Source organism: Chrysoperla carnea, chromosome 1 (assembly GCF_905475395.1).
Source record: "Chrysoperla carnea chromosome 1, inChrCarn1.1, whole genome shotgun sequence".
Taxonomy (NCBI): domain Eukaryota; kingdom Metazoa; phylum Arthropoda; class Insecta; order Neuroptera; family Chrysopidae; genus Chrysoperla; species Chrysoperla carnea.
The window spans coordinates 30,228,744-30,247,137 of record NC_058337.1 but is presented as its reverse complement, the minus strand read 5'-3'; the positions used below and the strand labels follow the sequence as shown (position 1 = coordinate 30,247,137).

Sequence of the window (18,394 nt, the reverse complement as noted above, 5' to 3'; positions counted from 1 at the left end):
ATTTTTTCGTTAATGATTTCTAGTGAATACGATTTCAAAAGTAGAAATTGGAGCGTGAAGGGATAGGAGAAAATTAAATTTGAAATTTTTCTGTTATAATTGAGGAACTGAAAATTTGGATAACTAGTAAAATTGTGGAAAATCACTTAAACAATAATTTATTTTCTGTAAAAGTAATATTTATGAATGTATATTTTTTTTAAATTTCTATTGCCGGTTTTTGATAATACCTCTTGCGTAGAAAGCGAGTAATTAACCTTTAAGCCACGCACCTATATTGAACTATAATTATCATTGAAGTGTTTTAAGTTAGGAAGTGCATATGAGTAGTTGATTGTGTGGTAAATCTTTAGTTTTCGATGAAAATATTGTAAAACTTTTCTTGAAGGCGTGATTGTGTTAGCTCTAACACAATGGGTGATAATAAATAATATTTCTTTACAAATAATTCGATGCATTTGTTTTTAAACTCTCACGTTTTGTGATAAATATATGTTTTTACTTACAAATTACTTATTTGATCAATGTATTATTATTGTATATAGGTATTAGTTTTTTAAGCGATTATTTACAAAATAAAATATCATGTTATGTATAAGTTAAAAATAATTTTAGAGAAGAATGACAAATTTGTTTTATTGATCACGTTTTTTTAAATAGAATAAAAAACATTGGCTATTGTATCGAATTATTGGTATTGATTTAATTAACGTACATACATTCTTCAGTACAGATTTATTCAATGAAATTGAAACAAATCGACAGAAACATAATACTTTTTTATTGTGGTATATGTCGTTCTACTTCAGTTTCATGGAAATATTTTTTATAGTAAAATGCTTTTCTTAAGTTTCCCGTGACTAAATGAACAAACTTTCAGAGTGTATTCCTTGATCAATTTCAAGACAAAAATAGGTGTTTTCCAAATAGTTATCTATGAGTATTCAATTAATTAGTAAATCTTTAATATATAGGTTTTCAAACTTATTTTGCCCTCCACCTACTTTTCCCATCGCCCTCCAATATGTACTCTATTTCGTCTTTAATCGGCACAGAATTAGGAATTGGACCCATTATAACTGTTGATATAATTATTATTCCCTTCTCGAATGTCCATAATCGGGGATTAAATTCGGTTGCATCATCACTACACATCATCAGTGTGTAGCACTACAAATAAATACAAACGTAATACTCTTTTAATTTAATTTAAGCCAGAACAAGTTTAGCACTTCAAGCATTTAACTATATTTATTGATAATTGTTTTACACTTCTTTACTGCCCGCTAAAATTAAGCCATAAACGGCCCACGACCTATCTTTGATATATTTAGATATTTAAATAATGTTATATTAGATGTATTAAACTAAAAAAAAGTTTTAAGAATTTTTTTCATTGTCTTTAAAAGGCTCCACCGCTCCCTTCAGAGATCCCATTGCGGTGCGTGACCACACAACGTGCGTTATCGCTCACTTTGAACAAGACAGTGTTGTGTAGACCGTTACTGGTACTCAAATTTTGTCCTTTTAGAAGATACTTTTCTCGGAGATTTCAAAGGGAATTTACAAAACAAAAAAGGACCGACAAGCAACAGGGGCATATTTTGAACAAAAATAATTATTATTTTCAACGAAGGATGTCGAAGTTTGGTACAAAAAGGCAGTTTTGTCTGGGCTAAGTAGCTAATCGAATTTTTCTACAAATAGAAGATTTTCATGGAAAATCGATTTTTTCCTATTATTCGTAGGAATCCTAATTTTTTTTCTGCTGCGTATGTTACAGTAATTGTGATGAGTAGAATTGCGGTATTTGCAATGAATGATTATTAATAATTATGTATCATTATTGATTAATTACCAAAAGTAAGAAATTAATTACTTTTATCGGTCATTTGCTGGTCGATAATCGGTAATCTATTATTTTTTCACATATTGAAATTTTGACTTACATTTAAACAATAAGTATTTGGACATTTATTTGGTCATAATGTATTTCATATTGCCTCTTTTTTTATGAATTGAAATACCCTTTTTTAATGTCACGATTTTGATAGACATTGAGTAGTAAATAACAAAGACATTTATTTCAGTACCTATATCGTGATTCGTGACTTTTTAACGATATCTGTACAATTGTGTCACAAACGTTTTTAATACTTTTCTTTTTTAATTCGGGATGTGCTAATTAATTAGTATTGATAAAATCTTTAAATCGTAGAGTTCATAAAACTTCCGTAGTCTTAAGTGCATTTTGTGTTGTGTAAGCTCTTTATCGACTGGTGATCAAGTGGTGATAAAGCATTTATTTTATTCGTATTCATATAATTTCCATCTGAAAATAATTTTTATTTCTAGAATTTTTTCTGGAATTCACGTATATTTTCAATTTTTAAAAAAAGTGCATTTTAATTTGTGAGTCTTTGGATTAATTTTGAAACAGTCTTCATCACCGCTTACACCATGGGTTCGGACAGTGAAGAAGAATCAGTAAGATTTTTATTTTTGTCAAACTTGTTTTTGAAGGGTTGTAAATTTTTTTTTTAAATTTATTATTAATAAACTTGATTATACGACGGCATAAATTTATTTAAATTCTAATATAAAATGAAATTAAAAAAGAAAAACCTTCCACAACAAACCACATTCTTATTATTATTAACAAGAACTTAAATTTCAAAGTTTTTGATGACGGCATAAGGTTCAGAAAAAAAAAGATTTAATTCTAGTGTAAAATGAGCGAAAAGAGGGAAAAAAATTAAATTAAATTAAAGAGAAAAACCTTATTAGCACTATCTTCTTTTTAATAAAGTAATAATAAATAAAAAACTTATATTTCAACATTAAGCTTACGAAAAAAAAAATTTCAATTCTATTTTTTCATAAGCTTTTGAAATACAATATAGTGTAAAATGAAATTAAAAGGAAAATCTTAATAAGAGGGAAAAAATAAAATGAAAACACATTCTTCTTGTTAATAATTTAATAATAATAAACTTAAATTTCCAATTTTTTTACACGACGGCATAAAGTTTACGAAAATAAGTTTCATTTCTAGTGTAGGTAAAAAGAAATTTAAGAGAAAAATTTAATAAGAGCGAAAAAAGAAATCAAAGAGCAAAACCTTATAAGCGTAAAAAATGTATCTTTATAAAGCTTTTATGATCAATTAACTTTAAAAACAAAGACGAGATAAACCAACGATAATGTTTTCAAATAATTCATGAAGTTTTGAAAGAAGAAAAATTAAAAAGTATATCATTTTATTTCGAAAATTATAGACGTCTGGTCAAATCGTTGGTTTATAATAAAAAGCTCGTATCTCAAAAAAATGCTAAATTTTTGTAACAGCTCCTTTTTTCTAATAAATTTTTAGAACAATAATGCAACGAATTTTTTTTTTTTTAAATGTCGAGTTTTTATTCTACGCATTCTTAAATTGTTTGAAATGTCCTATTTGATAAAAATGCGAGATTTTCTATCTACAAATGACATTAACATTAATAATTTTTTTAATTATCAGATTTTCAATTTTCAGCCAACCATATGTTCTTTAAAAATGTTTTTCTAATATTTATTTTCCATTTTTATATTTTTGTTTCGAAAGTTTATCATCGTTAATCTTAAAAATGAAAGTCTTCGGCCGTGTAGCTTTTATGAACTTTTTTTTTTAATTTTTGAGTAAGGAATTACACATTAAATTACAGAAATTGGATTAACATAACTCAACCCAATATGACTTAACCCAACATTATTTGATACAGTGGGGTATGGAAAAAAAATTAAAAATAATAATTTTTCAATAACTTATAAGATGAGTAGGTTTGAAAATAATTTACCTATCATAAATCGAAAATATTTAATAAATTAGATTTACCTATTTCGCTCTTAAAATAATCTTATTTCCTTGATATGAACGATATTGTATGAAAAAATTTGTCGAGAAAAAATTTCCCTTTTTAATCCAGCTGTTGACGTTTTAAAAATTGCCTTCTTTTCTATATATTTTGGTTGGAGGTCTCCGGAAACCAAAACAAGTAATAATCACTAATTTCATTTTCACTGCGAAGAGTGAGTTGATTGCGAAGAGGAACTATTCTTTCTTAGACATTGTTATTGAGATATATATATGTAAACGTTTCTGAATTCCGTGTACGAAAAAAAATTTGCAAAAATTTCGTTATGAACTTAATTAGAATAAAATTGTAAAGTTGAATAGAATTGATTTCATCTTAAAAATCCAGATTTAGTTTTACCAGCTGTCTTATCACCAACTGTATTATTTCAATGTAATGTGTATTACCTACCATAATTTCATATTTAAAAAGAGTTTTCGAGGTCAGGTCATTCTTTCCATAAAAATATTATATTTTCACATTTCTGTTTTATTTATTGTTTTATAAAAGCTTTTATAAAAACTTTTTAATTTATCTTAATTTATTGCATTTTATTAATAGAGATGAAATATAAAATTTGAGTAATAAAAAAATTAGTATAAAAATTTTATTTAAAAATTTCGTGTGAAATACTCATTTGATCGCCATATACAAATATGTTATACCTAAGTCTATTAAAAAAGAGGTATTAAAAATACGTGAGATAGCGATCGTTGGATTGGGAATGATGTCTAGAAAAATGTGTCAGAAGCGTTTTTTAGCACATAAAATGTTCAAAAGTTGTAAGCAATATCTATTATTTATAATCGCAGATAATAGGTCTTTTTGAGTCATTTTAAGATTGTTTTAGTAGCGACATAAATGAGTATGCCCATTAAATAATTTTTTTAAGGTATTAAATATTAATTTAAAAATTTGAAAACTTTTTGGTGTATTCTCAATACATTAAAGAGTTTATTACCGTTGGATATTTATCTTAAAGTTAATTTTTCAATAAGCTAGACTATTGTTAACTAACAAAATTTTCTCGAATTTTCGTAACTAAAAAAATATTTACAAATCACCTTATTAGTCCATTTTCGGCTGTCCGTCCGTCCTCTGTGGACACGATAACTCAAAAACGAAAAAATATATCAAGCTGAAATTTTTACAGCGTACTTAGGACGTAAAAAGTGAGGACGAGTTTGTAATTGGACAACATAGGTCAATTGAGTCTTGAGTCCGTAGGACCCATCTTGTAAACCGTTAGAGATAGAAGAAAAGTTTAATTATAAAAAATGTTCCTTATAAAAAACAAAACAACTTTTGTTTAAAATATTTTTTCGTTAGTATCACTGTTTACTCGTGAGGGCGCAAATTATGCGTAAATTGTATAGTATTATATGGGAATATCAGTTATATATGTGTGCCATGTATGTATGTGTAATGTGATAGAGTAATCAACACTGTCTATGCATGATATTTCAACAACTAAATCAGTCAATTGTTTGTTTTCACTTTTTTTTATTGTAGTATAATCTTGCATTTTGAAAATAAATACAATTTTTCCGTTTAGAAAAATTTTAGTAAGTAGTTCAATGTTCTGTTGTTAATTTTTATGAGAATAATTCTAAAATGTAACGATTCGATGAACTTATAAAAAAAGTTTTCCACTTCGTCGTAATTTGTACATAGAAGTAAAACAGTGAATTTTTATTTAATAAAACATAAACGTTATGGTTTGTAAATATTCTGTTTTTTTTTTAAGTTAGTTATACTTTTCGATTGCGTGAGTGTATTTTTACTACTTTGCTTGTTTGTTACTCTGGTTGAACAAACATGTAGATTATGGCTATTTTAATTTTAATTTTTTTTTTTAACTGTACAATATTTTAATTTCTTAATGATTTCGTTTATATTTCAGCAATAAACTATAAATTCAATGAAAACAATTTAAGTGACATTTATAACCAGTAATTAAAAAAATTGTTTTAAAGATTGCAGGTACTTTTAAGACGGCTTGTCAAACTCAATGAGCTTCGTTTATACCGAGTGTCCCATTTTAAACAATCCAGCGTAAATTTAAACGAAGGATTTTTGAAAAAAAATTAAATACAAGTGGTTCTATTCAAAGGAGAATATCTCAAAGAGGATTTAAATTTCTCCTAGGCTTTTAAGCCTTTTTCTAAATATCCTATTCGTAAACGATAAGAAATAGAGGAAAATATTAAATTAAAAAATTTTTCTTTGTGAAATTACAAAAAACTTTTATTGTTAACATTTTTTCATCGTTTTTATTTTTTCGGCAGAAATTGAATGAGAAAATTTATCGATTCTAATTTTACTAATAGATTTCTATGGAAACTAATCAACTTTCGATACAAAATTTTTCCAACAAAGTTGTTGGTTTTCTTATGACAAACTTTGTTATTTGAGGTTTCTCACTTACTGTTACCAAGATGTGAGTAAAACCATATTTTTTCGGACGATTTCTGCAGTCTATGTATGAAGGCATCTGAAAAATAATTTCCAACAAAAATTGTTTCTTATTTTATAATGAATAACTTTATAATTTTGTAATTTTCTTTTATCTGAGATAGATGAAACAGAAAAAACTCATACTCTAATTAGATTAAAGTATGAGTTTTATTTGGGACCTTTTTCCAAAAAATCATCTTTAAAAACATATCAGCATCACAAAATTCAGCCTGACTCAAGTGACACGATAGTATAAACTAAGCAAACGAACACAATCTTAAACAACTTTCAACACCAAGCTGTTGCTGAACTATTTCTAAACAGTATTTTATAAAAATGTGGACGAGAATTAAGGTCATTATTCATATGCGAACAATTTTATATGCGTTATATCACGATAAGAACTGTGTATCTGTGTTAGCATAAATAATATTATAGTATTGGATAGGGCTATCCAACAGAAGTATTGTGAGTATCGCTAATCAGCATGGATCTGACGCATATGCTACATTGACTCGTTTGCCCAAACTATTGTTAATGTTATTATTCCCTCAACATAGTACACAGTATGGCGTTCACACCGAAACTGAATCAATGATATCCACACACAAATTTCTTACCGTGTTGTTAGGACACAAGTTTTTTTAATTATTTTTACAATACTAGTTTTACCTTAAGGATGTATGAGCATGACAACAATGTTTGATTTAAGGCATAGATAATAAATTTTTATATTAATAGAATTAGTTGTCTATGATTTAAGGGCTCAAAACTTTATTATAGATAGACTTTCACTCAAATCCTATGTATGGCTAACATTTTAGAGAAGGTAATCCGTTCATATTCTAAAGATATAAATTTTCCAAACTCGATGTAAAATACATTGCTCTGATGGAGAATTTTCAAAAAACAATAAATTTTGAAAGTTTTTGATAATTTCCACTTGGAACGAATGAAAACAAATAAAAAATAAAAAACTTTTTACTAGAAAGTTAACATATTAGTAATGACATAGAAAAGAAAGAAATCAAGTGTCTCTATCCGTATAAGGGATTAACGAGCAGGGTAGATTAAGGGTTGAAATTCGTTTTATTTTATTTTCAGCTTTTATGGTGAATTTTATTAATACTTCATGAATGTAGACAAAAATAAAAATACATTTTTTCTATATTTGCTTAGCTTTCGACATCGAAAGCTGAATAATTTTCAATATTCAATATTTTGAAAATGACGCCAGATGACGAACAATTTTATTCTTACTTTTCGACTTATATCGTCAAGTTATAACATAATTCACTATCAAAATGGCATGGTGTGTTAAAAAATAAGTAAAACCTAAATCGATGGTATCTTTACGTTACCCTGCATAAAATTGAAAAAGTTATTTTTTTAATTTTCTATCTGAAATCATTTAATCATGCTCATACATCCTTAATTTTACGATTATTTGCAGTTTTTACACAAAAAAATCACAATTACATTCATTACGAAAAATGACGTGTTACTACTGTTGGTAGCCATCCAAAACAAGGACACACCAACAGATTTAAATGAAAACACATTATAAACTTCAATATTCTGATAAAATTTTTAATTAGTCATACAATTTGTTGTTTTTTTTTTTTTCGTAAACATGAATGTATAGACCGTGAAATTATAAATTTACTTATAAAATTGCGAAATAGTTTTATTCTGTGCATAATCCCTGGCAATCATTATTTAACGGTACAAAAACAATATTTTACTATTTAGTCGAATTTCTTACGTAGTCAATCGTAGAATAGTGGACATGATATGCGTATAAGATTAACAAGTGAAAACAATTGACTGAGTTAACTGTTGAAATACCATGTATAGACAATGTTGATTACTCTAACACATTTCACATATAGCTATATACATGTCACACCTGCATAACTGATAATCCCGTATTAATACATACTATAAAATTTGCATCTAATGTGTGCCCTCGTGAGTAAACAGTGATGTTTACAAAAAAAATTTCAAACAAAAGTTGTTTATTTTTTTATAAGAATTTTTTACATTTAAACTTTTGTTCTATCTGTAACGGTTTACAAGACGGGTCCAACGGACCCAAGACCCAATTGACTCTTCTTCACTTTTTACGTCTAGAGTGCGCTGTAAAAATTTCAGCCTGATATCTTTTTTCGTTTTTGAGTTGTCGTGTTCACAGAACGGACGGACGGACGGACAACCGAAAATAGACAAATTAGATGATTCTATGAACACGTATGCCAAAATTTTTTTCGTAGCATCAATATAATTAAGCGTTAGAAACTAGGGACTAAACTTAATATACCATGTATATATGAAATATATACATTTTATATTAAGTTTAGTCCACGACATTTCTTTCTTTAAAAAAAGATTTGTAGACGTTTTTCAACACATAATTCTTTATTATACCAACTGTTTTTGTACCATCTAGGCATATACATGTCTGTAGTATGACTGAATACATCCGTTTAGTAATGCATCTAAGCGAGATGTATTATATACATGTATTTAACATTAGTTGGGATACGCTTGGAGAGTGGAAGTTTTTTAGATAATTAATAATATTTGTATGCAACATAACTCCCACTCTCTGCATGCATACAACAAAAGTCTTGTGTATCGTATCTGTAGCCTTACAATATATGTACATAATACATCTCGCTTAGATGCATTACTAAACGGATGTATTCAGTCATACTACAGACATGTATATGCCTAGATGGTACAAAAACAGTTGGTATGTGTACATACACTATTTTTGTACTGTTGATAAATATAGTTTGAATTAAATTAGTTTAGCATTATAATTATTTTTTAATCAAACCGGCGTATTATTTATTTGCATTGACGCTTATATAAATGTTATATTATTCACCCACAGATCTTTATGGTTTTGAAGATCGCAATTAAAGTGCTTAAGTGGAGCTTAAAAATGTATTGAAAATTGGTTAATTAGAATGAGCATAACTGCATATTCAGCCGAGGAAATTTTTTGTTTAAAATATATTTCCGCATGCTTAGACGTAAAGTTTACTCTTGAAAATAGAGTATTAACCATTAGGAAATATTTATTGAAATTGTAGTTAATATACATTTTAAAAACGAACTGATGCTTCTCCCAATATGTGCTAATTCTACATTCTCAAAATAAGGATTTATATTAAGAATCACTCTTTATCTCTAAAATTTCAACAAATTATGTTTCTTTATCCCCTAGTCTACTGTCTTCCTAGCCGCATTTAACTCCATCAACTTTGTAAGGCAACAATTTGTATCAATTATGAGATCGATTTTTAAAATAAATCGATTTCATAATTTCATAATTGATAAATTTCTAAGTTCTTTCTTGTGATATTTTGAGATTACTTTAAGCAGCAACTCTCTATTAACATGATCTTCTGAGCTTTCTCACAACATTTATTTACAGATAAAAAAACATCGTTAAATATAGGAGAAATAACAAAATACTTGAATTTTCCATACCATCATCTATTTATTTTACCGTGTAAATTAGGATTAAATGTCGCTTAATTGTATTCGACCCATTCGACCCATGACGTTTAATTTTCGAAATAAAATTATATTTTTTTAAGAATTTAGTTTTAAACTAAGTATAATAAATTCCTACTCAAGACATATTTTTTGTAATAAAATAATATAAAATATTTATTTTTAAGAAAATAGTTAAAATTTTAAATAGTAAATAAATTATTTTGTTAATTATTACTTTTCTTCTATAAACTAAATTAAATAGTTCAACTGATTTACACGGTATTTGGATAAAGTAGTCACAACATACTGCAAGCTAGCTTAAATTTGGAATTTTCTTTTAAATTTATCTTATAATTTTACAACCCACAGTACCTAGCATTATTATTACAATAAAAGTGACATTTATTTTAATTTTTAAAATAATTTTTCTGGAAATTAAATTAATTGGTTTACAAACTTTCAATTTAAACGATTTTTAGACCGAATTTTGGGCAATTTTGGGATAAAGAAAATAGTATACAACCTACGGATTTAATGTTTGATGCCCTGAGTTGTGCGATATCAGATCGATGTTTGGCAAGACTTGTCTCTTGCTGGACAGAGTAAACATCAGTAATAGTTTATTCAAACTAAGTAAACACGCTTTTCCTGGGAAAAGTTAACTATGCCTGTTATGGATTAGTAAAAGATGATTCAGTAGGAAGTTCGATAGAGACATATTTTGTGTAGTGAGTTTTTTTGATTGATATCTTGTTTGTTGAAAGTTGAAATGTTACTAAAAATGTTTTGAGCAAAAATAACAGTTTAGCTAAAGTTTGTATCCTTCGAGTACCTAATATTATTTGTAATTTTTTTTTCTAAAAATATAATCTTTTATTATTCACAAAATTATCTTCCAGAATATATAAAGAAAACAATCAATCGTATTTGTTTTTTTCGTTATTCTGGGGGCGGAAATGAGTCCTCCTCGTTATCGTTACCCCCCCTTTATTCATAAATAAATTTAGTTTATGTATAATAATTATGTCAGAGTCCTTGTTGTGTGTAAGGATATATGTTAAGATAATTTGGTTTTTTTTTGGCTTTTCGGTTAACCCTGTGATTACGTTCATTCACTAATCCTCAAAAAATCGGCGAAGAGCTCATAAAACTTCTGTTCGCACTAATTATCTACTCGAAATTTTGTTAACGTGGGACTCACGCTAAACACACGATAGTGTCCGTATAACCTCACCTTTTTTGTATAGTAATTTCTATTAGTTTTTTTCAACTTTTCTATACACTTATTAATAAAGGTTTTGCTATCTTATTCTTTAGTTAACTCTATTACATGTTGAACAAATTTCAATTCCCGCTCTCATGTTGAGCGGGATTTCGTTAAAGCCAGTTTTGACAGGTTTTAATCAACTTTTACTGAAAAGACCAGCAACAGTCTACTTTACCTAGGAAGAGTCAACTTTTATTGGAAAGTCAACTTTTCCTGTAACATATTAAGCATTTTTGAAATTATATTAATTAGTTCTTTCTTAATCTGATGTACAGCCAAAACTGGCTTCAACGAAATCGCGACCGAATCCCAATACAGACTGCACCTATAATTGAGCATAGCGGTATATCCGCTAAAGCGACCAATATTTATAGGCCGACATATCGGTTATAACGACCAATACTCGTTTCGTTAAAGCCAGTTTTGGCTGTACACCAGATTAAGATAAAATTAAGTAATATAATTTGAAAAATGCTTAACCCTACAGTGGTAACGTTGGGTCTGTCAGACCCAAGCACTTTTATTACGTCATTTTAAAACTAGTTGAGAGTGGGTTTTCCTTATAACCACCCGTGTACCTTCCTATGAGTCCTTCCTAAAGCTAACCTATATGAAAGAGAAGATTTACTTTACGTTATCAGTTGTTGTTAAACTTGGATACAAAGTTCAACTTGGGTCTAATAGGCCAGTTAATTTGTATAAGTTTACCAGTTAATTTGTATAAGTTTAGAATTTTTCCTTGATTTTTACTTTTTAATATCATTCCTTATATTATAAAAAAATTAAATATGATTTGTCCATAAAAGCTAAATATAGATGTTGGAAACTGTGTAAAGAGTTTTGTTCACCTTAAAATCAAAAACTATTAGTTTATAAGATGTTTAAATAATTGGGTCTGGTAGACCCAACGTTACCACTGGCAGGATTTTTGTCCACGTTACCACTTAGCGTCTTCAGTGTATTTAAAAAATAAATCACTTAATAAAAAAAGCATAAGACATGTTAAAATTTTCTCTTCGTGGCATTGAAGATTGAGCACAAATCTGCACCGGCTGGCCGGCTGACTACTCAATAGTTGCCACTTTAGTTTTCTTCTCTTTTTAATAGCTAATACGTTGGTGATTGTATAGAATTCAAACACTTCATAATTTAAAAAAAAAAAAAAAAAAAAAAAGAAGAAAAACAATAGATAGATTTAGTGAAATAAATAAAATATATAAAAGATAGTACGCTTGATAATTTTAAGGAATGTAAATGATTAAAAGAATGGATAGTTCGAACAAATTTAGATTCAAGTATCAATACAAATTGATACTGGGCCAAAGAGGCCATATACACAATAACACAAAGTTCACATATATAATAATACCTAATACACATTAAAACATGCCAAAATATAGGAAAAATTTTCTTTATACATTCATGTGTACAATTAGCGCCATTTCCACATACTTTTATTTTAAAAAGCAAGGTTCTATACTATAAAAATGTTTGTGTAAAAAAATATTCCACAAAGTCATTTATCAAATAAATAAAAATTTATCCTTAGTTGCTAAAAATATTTTTTTGAATGTATAAAAATACAAGAAGTAGTGGGTATATGATGCTATGAGGCCAGATCATCAATCTTCTGATTTTCTATATTCATTCATGAATTTCAGTAGACCTTGTGGTGGGTGAAAATTCATGATATAAGAAAAACGTAAAGTGTGTTACGACATCAGCAAGTGTGTAACTTTCATACATACGGCAAATTTAAATCTTACTAGCCGCAGAAACAAAACACTAAAAACGGTCAAAGTTCGAAAAACTTAAACAGTAAGTCGGATTTGAATGCGATTTTCGGCATTCGATTCGTGAGAGCGTCAGAAAATTTTGTGACCAAAATTAATTTATTAGAAATTAAAAATATGCAATTTGCATAAATACTTAATATGCATATTATAATTGCATTTTAAATTAACCGTAAATATACTAAATTCTAAATGATTCCAAACTTGGGTATCACGGGTATCCTGGGTACCACGAGCACCCTGATAACCTGTGTATCTCGGGCACCAGGTAGGCCGAATTTATCACAATATGTGTGATCAGCGACGCCAAAAACCCCTGAGTAACGAGTTTGGACCGATTATATACCGAATTTTCCGAAAAATCCAGGGGACGACGGGGATACCGTTTACCCTGGGCACAAAGCAACTGGGAGACCATTTTGAAGCGATATTATAGTGTTCAGCAATCCCTTTAAATCTCCGAGTAACAAGTTTGGAATCTTTTCATTACTATTAACCGAATTGTGAATTTAGTATATTTACGGTTAATTTAAAAATGAATATTATTTATGCAAATTGCATATTTTTAATTTCTTAAAAATCAATATAGATTACAAAATTTTCTGACGCTCTAACGAATCGAATGCCAAAAACCGCATTCAAATCCGACTTACTGTTTAAAATTTTCGAACTTCATTGCATCGTTTCTGCAACATACATTGCCTATATCAGGATGTTCAGTCAGACAAACACTCACAATTCTATATCGAGTCTGCAATCTGAAAGTTTCCTTTTTTGTTTGTAGTTTTGAGAATTGTTCAATAGATAAGATTTGCAGAAAATGAAATTTTTTACACTAAATCTTCCTTATATTTATCTAAACTTAATATTTACGGCGGTATTTAACTTCAATGGTCTTAAAATTTTTTATTTTAAAACTTTGAACATTTTTCCGTCGATTTGAAACTTATAGAAAACAAAAAGGGTATGGAGATAAACACAAGTAAATTATATTTTCTATAACTGGTGTTTGAATTTTTGGTGTAAATTCGATGAAAAATTGCTGCTTTCCTTTGCCTATACTTATTTATATCCTGAAATGACAGTAAATTTCACAAATCATGGTGCCGATTTGTTCGTAGCTCAATGGTGGAAGCGATGGGAAGTTTTTAATATAACGAAAAAAGATTTTATTCAACTAAACAGTATATTAAAAGGCGTATAAAAGGCCATGTAACAAGGGTATGCAGACAATTTGGCGGAAAGTGAGAGAAATTACAGTAAATTTCACAAGTCATGGTTGCAATTAGTTTTTAACACAATGGTGGAAGCGATGAAAAGTTTTAAATATAACGAAAAATATATTTTATTCAACTAAATAGTGTCTTAAAGACGTGGTTTGCAGAATGGTCTATGATGTTTGTTAATTATGATCGTTTTTAATTTTAAGAAATTTTCGATTATTGGTACAATTTAAATTTTTGTATAGCTGAAGTTTATTGCATTTTGTTCCAAAATACGCATTATTCACTCTATAAATAGTATGAAAGATAATAAATGAGATCTAATAAATGAGGATATTTCGAATTAAATTTCGATTTTGCTCCAATTTCCTAGATCAATTTCGTATTGTATAAATATGTTTTTCTTTATATACTATTGTGTAGTTATCATTAGTACGCTAATTTAGTGACGGTCAGCAGGGCTCATTCATGCTGATGATGACTACTTGGTAGTCGAAGTAAGCATTTATATAATACAAATAATGATCAGCAATTGTTTTTAAGTAGAAATCCAAAAACTTGAAGTTTCAGGCCAATTACAATGATCTACTACCAGAAAATTAATAAATATAGAAAACCTTTGTAGAAATGATTGATTTATAATAAATTTTTTTTAAGAATTGTGGAAAAGAATTCAAAACAATAAATATTTTCGTTAAATGGGAATGACCTGTCGTTACGTATATTTATAATATTAAATCGTCATAATGTGAATTTTTAACTAGGTTATGTGTTACATTAATTTCATTTATAATAACCTTCACTTTCATGAGTTCTCACACAAAAACATTAATATAAAGTTTTCATAAACGAATGTAATAAAATGTGTTTTTTTATTTCATCTATTTTTTTATTAGATGTTCGCATCAGTTTGCTTGTTAAAAATAAAGGTCTTTAATTACGTGTTTTTATCTGTGACAAACAACATTTTGACATTTTTAAATAATTTCCCATTTCGAAGAATTATAATTGTAATTATATAGCAGTAGCAGAGACTAAACCACTTTTTAGCCTTCACTTTTCTTGCTATCACTTATATCCCTGTTTCTTCACAGTTTCATGGGTATTTATTTTTGAGTGTATAACCCTAATTCTTATTCTCAAATAAAGGAAATCTCTACCAAACAAGTGTAGGTATACATCATGTAGTTTGTTTGTTTGATAATCCCACAGAAACCTTTATTTTTTTCGGGATACAAATATTCGTATGTATTAATCCCAAGCATAATATTTGTGTGCCAAATTTCATTCAAATTCGATAATCAGTTTTTGCGTCATTGAGTAACAAATTTCAAAATATACAAACTTTCACATTTATATAATTACTAGGATAAAATAAAAAGTCAAGATTGAGTCAAATTATTTCTAAAAATCAATTTAAGCTTTTAACAAATATCTCATAAGCTCGTACGAACGTAAGGAAATCGTTAATTTTGTTAAAAGAGGATATTTTTCATATTTATGGAATGGAAAATAATCACTTGCTTTTATTTTGGCAGTAATTTTGATCACGCTACGTTTCAATCAACGAATAATAATGCAATTAAGATTAAAAAGTAACAAAATATACAAAAATAAAAACGTAAATTATCATTAATTTTAACTTTATTTCATTGCTTCTTTTTAGATTCAAGACGTAGAACAGGTGCTGGATGGGGTTGAGTGTGCAAAATATGAGTACCGTATTTTGTCAATTGATTCTTGATCAGAAAAGCTTATAGATATTGTAAATCTTGCCAGAAACCCTATTGGTCCAATCTTTGTAAACCCCTCCCCTCTCCAAAGAAACAGTTAAATGGAATTTTTTTGAATCAAGTAAAAGTTACTTTTGATTCTATGGGCTATTTAACGTCAAAAAGGCTCTTTGTGATTTTTTCGTAAACTTCTTCGTTTTCGAGATCAAAGAGACCATTTTAAAAGCTAAAAAAACAGGGCATAAAATTAGATTTTTGAGTTTATCAAAATTCTAAAATAATGTTTGAACATCCTTTAATAAAGATCTGAAGACAAATACAGGTTACTTCATTCTAGAGGCTTATTTTTCAATTCTTAAGAAGATGTTTAATTCTCAATATTAACAATGAGTAAGACAGAGATACTAAATATTTCAGTTTTACACACTGTTATTAATAAGAATTATAACATCTTTAAAGAGTTAAAAGTTGAGGCTTTAGAATTAAAGAATCTGCAATTTCTCTTCAGAACTTCATAAAGGATGTTCAAACATTATTTTAGAATTTTGATCTCTAAAATATAATGTTAAAACCCGTTTTTCAGCTTTTAAAATTGCTTTTTTGGAGTTTTTCCAAACATTAAACTGTTAATATCTCAAAAACGAAGAAGAAAACGAAAAAATCACAAAGAGCCTATTTGACAAATAGCCCATAGAATCAAGAGTAACTTTTATTTGATTCAAAAAAATTCCATTTAACTGTTTCTTTGGAGAGGGGGGGGGTATACAAAAATTGGGCCAATAGGGTTTCTGGCAAGATTCACAATATTAATCTATAAGCTTTTCTGATCAAGAATCAATTGACAAAATGCGGTACTCATATTTTGCACACTCAACCCCATCCAGCACCTGTTCTATATGTTAATTTTATGTTTTCTCCGACCTTCATTCTTACAAAAACATATTGGCAAGTAGGGGATAGTTATCATTTAATGAAATAACTACCGAAGAAGCTGTTCATCTGGGATTCCAATTCCTTGATGATCTCTCAGGGTTGTTCAAGTAAATTTTAGAAAGGCATTTTTTCCAAAAAGATGTTACCACTTTAAGAAGGAATGAGCATTTTAAGAACATAATATAAGAGTTTAATTTAATAATGTATATTAAAATAACACAATACTATTATATGTATTATGTTCTTTTAAGCGGTATATCATGTTTGAAAAAATGTCTCAAATTTACCTGATTATATATTTTTGAACAAACTAAACTAAACTATTAGGCTGTCTCACTATATCACTTCTGCTTTCGAGTAAGCTTTTCAAGTAAAAATAAAAAGTTGAGATTGAATGCCATGCATAATTACATCATTTGTTTGTGGTAGTTCCATTAATGAGCAAAGATGCATGGAAAAGTAAGAGGTAATAGCGCCGATTTTGATTAAACATTTTAACCTGCTTAACTTTTTGTAACGAAGGCATAATTTTTATGATTTTTGACCCCCCCCCCCCCCCAAATGCTTACATAAGATTTCTCGAAACCCTCCTCCCCCTTCTTACGTAAGATTGAATTTCCTTTTGACGAATAATAAAACGTTCTTAGAAAAGAATCAGTTACACTAAAACTCACAGTTTGACGTAAATTATAGATTTTAATTCTTTAGCACAGTCCGCGATGTGCATACATCATTTCTAATATTAAATTTCTATAAAGATTTAGTTAAGAATGGGTTTAAATCTCGACATCCTCCCCCCACCTAAGCACATAAATAGATTTTTTAAAACACCCCCACTCCCCTCAAATGCTCACGTAATTAATGAATGAACTCATACCCCATACCCAAAATTTTTAAGAATTTACTTACACAATTTTTTCCCCTGCAAAACTTGGTTACCATGCGGATATTTACGATTTTTAATATTATTGCACATCCATGTTTCAATTCCTAACAAAATTGAAGTTTGCCAATTAAAGTTTTGAAATGACCTTTTTAGCCAAATAGAAAATATTGGTAGATTAACGCTTTGACATTAATGTTTGTTTGCATTTCCGGTTTGTTCTATTTGAATTTAAATAAAACATGTATGTGTTTATGTATGTATTAATATCAGCTCTCACTAATCTGGCAAACTGATATTAATGTTGTGTATCAATATAATTTATGATTGTTTTTGCATTTGAAAACGTTTAATAATATTTGCTGTTATATTAAAACACCTGAATTTATGATGTTGAATACGTACTTACTTGAATACGTTAAATGTATTCTTTTACGTTGTGTGTTTATTATTTTGAACGCAGAATTAGTCATTCTTTCTAATGCCTAATATATTGTTCAAAAAATAATACGGCTTCCTATACCGTAATTTTCATAAAAAGACTATATTTGTTAAAGAGAAAAAATACACTCGAACCAGGACTATATTTGTATTTTTTGATAACTTATATCCTAACTTTGGACTAATTGTACGTACGTTCGTAGTCATTTTTATTCTGATTGGGCGAACAAAAAATGGTTTCGACTTCGTTGAGATGTCGAT

The 18,394-nt window shown here is 28.2% G+C and overlaps 1 protein-coding gene across 6 annotated transcripts in view; it reads left to right on the top strand.

Moving 5' to 3' along the window:
• LOC123290915 (tropomodulin) overlaps positions 1-18,394 on the top strand; it is a 105,271-nt gene that overhangs the window by 16,941 nt on the left and 69,936 nt on the right. The window contains exon 1 of one of the 6 annotated variants that reach the window (XR_006534911.1): positions 2,446-2,487. The exons of the other annotated variants lie outside the window; for them this stretch is intronic. The gene's annotated coding sequence lies outside the window, so the exon portion shown is untranslated. Of the gene's footprint in view, positions 1-2,445; positions 2,488-18,394 lie in introns of those variants that run through there. 6 annotated transcript variants of the gene reach the window in all.